A 7,372-nucleotide genomic window follows, 5' to 3' on the forward strand; every position below is an offset into this window, starting at 1 on the left:
TTGATTTTCACCAATGTGAGATATTTTATTTATTTGTAAAAATCTATTCATAATACATTGTTTTATTTGTTTCTCAAGCAATCTTGAAACAATAACAGAAAAAAAGGAAAACAAAGATGTCAGTGGTGAACAGCTGGGGGAAGCAGAGAGAGACGTGGGGATGAGGGGAGGACAGACCAAGTGATGGGTACATTAGTGGTGGGGAACAACTGGAGCCCTGCAGCACATCTGGCGGTTGTTTTTGTTTCACTATAAAGTCCTAATCACTTCCTTATTTAACCAACTGTCTCCATGTGTGTGTGTGTGTGTGTGTGTGTGTTGCTCAATACACATTCACTTTTCTGTCCTCCCTCTAATTTATCTCATCCCCCTCTTCTTTATTAAGGCCCGAGCTCTGACAGCAGCGAAGGCCCTGTTGTAAATTGAAGGGATTATGCTTTCTTTCTTTCTTTCTTTCTTTCTTTCTTTCTTTCTTCCGGCAAATGCCTTCTTGAGCTCAACATACTCCAAATCTCACCGAAATTTAACAAAGTTAAAAGAAATGAGCCTCTGCAGGTAATTAACGTAGACTAACGACACTTGGTACACGTATGTAACATGTCAAGACGTACAAAAAATTTCATTGGAGCAATGCCTTAAACCTAACAGGAAGTCTGCCATTTTTAATTAAAAGTTCAAGTTATTTTTGCCATTTCCACGTCATAATTTAACAAACTCCTACTAGAGAGATCCATCAAAACAGGAAGTGGGTGTAACTTGAGTGTACATCCTCCAATTGGCTTGAAACCTTACAAAATTCATGAGAATCAAACCCTGACGACATGTAAAGGCCGATATTGGTCAAAACGGCCCTTAGTGGCAACAGGAAGTACGCCTAAAAGTCAAGGTGCTAAACTTTAATGAACTCTTCCTAGAGATTTCATCCAATGGACTTCAAATTTGGTCTGAACCATTTCAACACCGTAAAGATGAAAAGTTATTAAAAACTAAAACTTTTTGTCAAATGATGTGGCCGTGGCGTGGCGGCCATTTTGAGAGTTTAGTGATGAACGTAGTGGCAACTACAATGTACATTGTCATGTCTTGAAATTTCCCCCAATCAACAAGAACCCAGGCCTGAGGACATCTACAGGACAATACTACATAAAACTTAGAACATGTGGTCTACTTGCAATACTGAACCAGCCCTAATACTTTAACCACACCCATTTACTCAGGCCACGCCCCTTTCATTACAATTGAACCTTTTAAGGTCCACTATTGTGTGAGGTGTCATTGAACTCAGTAGAGAGTTCCGTTTTCATTGGTCATGGTTTGGTCCGCCCCTTAGGATTTAGCCACGCCCCGTTCACCGCTAATGGGCTAACTAGTTTCCTCCCTCATCCTTTGTTTTTCTGCCTCATCTTATTTGTTCAACCGCCTTCTCTCAATCTATCGATTTTCATCTCATTTCTATGTTCACTGATTTCCTCACTTCTTTCTTTGTCTCCACCTACCTACTCATTCTTTTTTTCACTTTCTCTCTGCCTTGTTCCTTTATAGGTCCTGTCATCTTACATTTCTCCTTCATCTGTCCTTTCCCGTCTTCTTGTCATCCCATATTTTGTTTTACTTCCTCCTTTCTTTTGTTTTTTCCTTGTTGCCTCTCTCTCTCTCTCTCTCTCTCTCTCTCTCTCTCGTTGAAAACAATCTGAGAGGCATCTGTCATTTATCGGCATTCATACACACACACAGAAAGAAACACACACAGAAAAATACACACAGACAGTCACAGACACAGACACACACACACACAGTGTTAGTTAATCTTAAATTTGATCTATATCTCAGATTTCATATTCTGACTTTTTGCCATTACAATAACATGAAAACCCTAATCCTAGTCATGTGGGTGGCAGTACAGTCTCCATGTTCAGACCAAAGGAGGCGTGGTTGCCCCTTAGCAACACATGTGTTTAAGAACAAATAATACAAAAAAAGCAGAGTTCCTCGTAAGTTTTGAGCTCAACTTGCTCAAAAGTACTTTGACAAGAGATGAGCAAACGATGTCCAGACATAATTCGTTCTGCCGTTTGCTCCATTGCTCTATTGTCAAGGCTGTCAGTGATCATCTACACAGGAGCACACGATACTCCTGGAGACTCATGTGGAAGGGTTTAGAAAGGAATCAAAGGCACAGTATGAATAGTGTTCATAATAATAGTGCACATGTCCTAAATGAGCTGAACGGTTTGATAGTTGAATCGAGTTTTTATGTCGAAAAACATGGAACTAGTTAAGTGCCCAAAAAATGTGAAGTGGTAATAACAATAATAAAACGTTTACCTCTCTTTTAAAACTGCACCCGTTCGGTTAAATATTAGGGTCACGTGATTAAACCGCGGTGGTATGGTACATTTTGGGACTCTTTGGAAATCGACTTATAATGCCGTTCAAGGAAGTGTTGGTTGCTAACAGACTCTTAAGAGCAGATTCACGAAGACACCTGGGGGACACCAGTAGAGCAAATATGCTTAGTTTTTTTTAATTTTTATTTAACATTTATTGATACAGGTACTATGGGACCATGGTACTCTCATTGAGACTCCTGTGTCTCAATGAGAGTACCATGGTCCCATGTGAGATTACCATGGTCTCATTCTCAAGAGAGACCTGTTAAGGACAATAAATTAGTTACAGTCGGACAAACAGATTACGATAGGATACACAGTATGTACTGTATACAATAGTTAAACAAATGTGCCAAGTAGTCTTTAAACGTGAATGAACTAAAAACAAGAACAGGAGTCAAAAAGAGGTTTTTTTTTTTTCAGTAGGCGACTTTTAAAATGAGTTTAATCCCCTAGTGGGATCAAGCTGGACAGTTTTAGATCCTGATGCAGTGTAAGGGGGGCCAACGCTGCACTCTGTGTCACCAAGCCGAATTGTTTGATTTGGACTGTGTAACAATAGTGGGAGCTTTGCCATTCATTGTTGCCACTTTTTGCACTGCATCATCTTACATCTTCTTTGCGCCGTGGTTGTTATGGTTCCCGGTGCGTCTAACTCAGTTGCTAAAGGGTGATTTTTGCTTCGGTATCTGATGCTGAGAGCCACTGACCAAGCGTCAGTAGTTGACATTGGGAAAGGAATTGCAGTTAAAGGTAAACCATGTTTTAAAATCTAAAGAGTAGTAATGTTTCACGGTGAGGCAATTTGCTCTTTTCTCTCATGATGTTGTAAATCATTCGGTTAGGCGCGGAAAGTGGGGGGTGCTGGGGGTGCTGGGGGTGCTGGGGTCGCTGCAGCACCTCCAGGTGGCTTACAAGTATCTCTGGTTGTTTCTGTTCCACATTTTGTACGCCATGTTTGGGATGACGAGAGGGATGACATTAGTCATTTTAAAACAACAAGCATTTCATGCTGTGGCCGCTTTGGCTGCAACACAGGGGTAGAGTGGTTGCCAGCCAATCAGAAGGTTGGTGGTTCGATCCCTGGCCCTGCAGTCCCATGTGGACGTGTCCTTGGGCAAGACACTGAACCTTGAGTTGCCCCCCATGATGCATCAGAGTGTAAATGTGTGTGAATGTTTATCTGATGAGCAGGTGTAAAAGTACTATGTAAAAGTGTGTGTGAGTATTTGTTAAGACTAAGCGCTATATACAGTAAACACAGTTAATTTACATCTACTGTACATCCAAAAACAAGAGGGCTCTTCTCCGAGGTGGAAAAGCTGATCCACTTGTGCCTCTGTTTACCCGGCTCCATAGCACTATCACTAAGAGTAAACTCTCACACATTGCACTGCCTCTCGTCCACAAAGACATTTTGGATGATCTGATATTGAGGGTCTCATTTCAAAGTTTATCATCCAAACTCCAGAGCGCAAAAACTACATTTGGTGTACCAAAATCATTGTAAATTAGACACACAGTGTCTTACATCTCTGCGTCTTTTTTTTCTGCAGCTGTGCAGGCCCAAATAGTAGCCTATACTTAGCCTAGTGTGCTTGTGATTACAGCATGCCCATTAAAGAACATAAAGAATAGTCTGTAACTGTTTAGAATTTGTCACATACTATTGGAGAAGGATTTTGCATACAGTTACTTTGTGGTACTTGGGACTTTTTTGGGGCCGTTATGCGGTTTATGAACACTTAATCCACTTGTGGTCGTTTTAAAATGAACATACTGCACATTGTCATCTAGAAAACTGGTGCTTCGAGCTCCTTGTTTGACATATTGATGCTAATAATATATAATTTACATTACACAAGATAAATCACAATTAGTTTAATACATTACACACAAACACACAGATTTAGATGGGCCTACTTTTTTCATGGCTGGTTTTTGGAGTTTTCCGTGCAGGCCATGTTGGGATTGGCTTAAAGTGGAAAAGCTTAACGGGGTTTAAAGCACCTAAACAACCATCACTCATGCCAAATTTCTCTCTCATATTGCTTCTCATAACCACTGAAAACTGTCAAAAAATCGAACCAAAAGTCCAATTATTAAGGACGTTATCTGACATTCTGCTTTATTAGAGTGCATTAAACCACTTTAAGCTTTGTGAAATTAGGACTTATTAGGGCCATGAGAACCGTGGAGAATCAACCCACAGCCCCGCTGCCCCGCTGAAAATGTGAAGCAGAAACGCTTAATGTCACATAACATCCATAATAATTTAGATTGTTTTGACAGTTTTCAGTTGTTCTGAGGACCAATATGAGAGAGGAATTTGGTAATCATTAATTATTGTTTAGGTACTTTAAATCTCGTTAAGATTTAATTCTCGTTAAGCCTTTTTCCATCGCCTTAGGCGAAAATGAAGAAGAGATCATTGATGTCAGATAAATTCTATAATCGTTGGATTATGGTTTAGTTTTTCTGACAAGCTTAAGTGTTCAAGACAAGATATGGCCGTGAGAAATTTGGTGATCATTAATCGTTGTTGAGTTACATTAAACCACATTAAGCTTTTTCCTTACAATAGGCTCCAATGAAGCAGAAACGCTTAATGTCAGATAACTATAATCTAATCTATAATAACAGGACTCCGGGTTTGATTTTTTTAATAGTTTTCAGTGGTTATAAAAGCACTATGAGAGAGACGTTTGGTGATCACTGATCATTGTTTCGGTGCGTTAAACCACGTCAAGCTTTTTAAAATGTCTTGGTTGCACACCGAGGGAGTGGTCTGCAGAATACAGAGCCTGTGTAACATAGTATCTTTAGACTCTATGTGGACCCCCCCCCCCCCCCCACACACACACACACACACACACACACACACACACACACACACAAACACACACACACCCAGCACCCCCTGCCAAAAATGAATTCCCACGCCTCTGATGACACATCTTGATTTTAAACATGGATAGTGTTTTTTTGATTTCTTCAGAAAACTAAAAATACATTCACACAATTACCAAAAACACTGATCACACTGCTTGTGTGAGGGCAAGCAGCACAGACAAAAAAAAGGGAGTGGTGAAGAAAGTGTCCTGTAGTGGTATTGCTTTTCAAGTTGCATGTTTGATGAGTACACAGAAAGACACTCACATGAGTGACACGAAAACTATTTTTTGAGCTCTGCACAGAGCGAAATTCAATGAAGCAAAAAATAAAAATAAAGTGCTGTTTGAGAGAAATAAGGTTCAGGTCGAAGTCAAGTATGAAAGGATCAAACTGGGAGTCAGCATCTCTCTTCAGATCCACTATATGAGCATGATGTGAAATGAATGTTTAATGAGCAGAATGCAAAATTACACAACAGTCGCCCTGATGCTTGAACCTTCGGCTGACATGTAAAACATAGACTTGAAAGATAGATGAAGGGGAGATTTGGGTCACAAGGGTGGAGATAGTCAGAGAGTAATGGAAGATATGAGAGAAGAAAGAAATGAGAGAACAGGAGGAGCGACATACAAAATGAGAGAAATGGGATTTTAATGGAAGGTTGTGGTTTTACAAGATTATACTTTAATATACTTTGCTCACATTCAGAAGCCTACAATTTGTCTATTTCTCTGTTTACTAAAACTGCCAAAACAACAACTTTATTTGAACAGCATTTACTGTAATGCAGTTGCTAATGCATTGTCCACCATTGGAATATAGCTTATAAATTGGAATGGTTTAGGTTGGACTTGGATTTCTCCAGTATAATACTGAAGATAACAAGTCCTCCAAACAACGATACTGGTTGTTTATTCCTACGCTCTAATATGACCCATATAAATTGTTTCATAAATTAGCATCACTAAAGGTGGCAGGCATATTATATATGGACTCACTTAAAACGTAGTATCTCAGCCGGATGGGCATGGCTTTGTAGGACGCAGAAGTGCACGCCAGGGTTGGGTATAATTTTGATTTTAACTACTTACTCTCAGGGCCATCCAATCTCTGTATGACCAAAGCGAGAGCTGTGCCCGGGTTCTCGGCAGTAAGTCGGACTCGTTCCAGGTGAGGGTTGGCCTCCGCCAGGGCTGCGCTTTGTCACCAATCCTGATTGTAATAATCATGGACAGGATATCGAGGCGTAGTCGGGGCGGGGAGGGGTTGCAGTGTGGTGGGCTGAGGATCTCATCACTGCTTTTTGCGGATGATGTGGTCCTGATGGCGTCATCGGTCTGAGACCTTCAGCACTCACTGGATCGGTTCGCATCCGAGTGGGAAGCGGCTGGGATGAGGATCAGAACCCCTAAATCTGAGGCCATGGGTCTCAGCAGGAAACCGATGGAGTGTTTTCTTCAGGTAGGGAGTGAGTCCTTACCCCAAGTAAAGGAGCTGGTTGATGTGGCTCGGGAAAGGGAAGTTTGGGGTCTCCTGCTGGAACTGCTGCCCCCATGACCCGATACCAGAGAAGCGGATAAAGATAGATGGATGGATGGATGGATGGATGGATGATTCTACTTATTGATTCCAGTTCATAAGGAATATGAGTCGTGATTGCTGCTTCAACAAATGACTCATGGGGGAATTTTTAGGGGGGCAGAAATAGTTATTATGTTGTAAAAGAAAGTATCAAATATCTTTGAAACAGCAGTGTTGATAAAAGGTTTTCTGGAATTTTGGAATTATTTTGTCTGTGGCAGTAGCTCAGTCCACAGGGAGTTGGGTTGCTGGTTCAAGTCCAACTGGACCAATGTACAAAGTGTGGATTAAGAGATACCAGTTCACATCCTGGGTGCTGCCAACGTGCTCTTGAGCAAGGCACCGTACACCCCTGTACCACTAAGGGTGCAGGTCCAGCCCACTCACTCTGACATCTCTCCGTTTTGTGCATAAATAGGTCCTGAGCCTGTGTGTGTGTGTGTGTGGGTGTGTGTCTGTGTGTGTGTGTGTGTGTGTGTGTGTGTGTGTGTGTGTGTGTGTGTGTG

General features: G+C 41.2%; 1 protein-coding gene across 3 annotated transcripts in view; it reads right to left on the reverse strand.

Annotated features, from left to right (window-relative positions):
- Positions 1-7,372, reverse strand: part of raly (RALY heterogeneous nuclear ribonucleoprotein) — a 126,798-nt gene that overhangs the window by 17,325 nt on the left and 102,101 nt on the right. The window lies entirely within an intron of this gene.

This window comes from Etheostoma cragini, chromosome 4 (assembly GCF_013103735.1).
Source record: "Etheostoma cragini isolate CJK2018 chromosome 4, CSU_Ecrag_1.0, whole genome shotgun sequence".
Classification (NCBI taxonomy): domain Eukaryota; kingdom Metazoa; phylum Chordata; class Actinopteri; order Perciformes; family Percidae; genus Etheostoma; species Etheostoma cragini.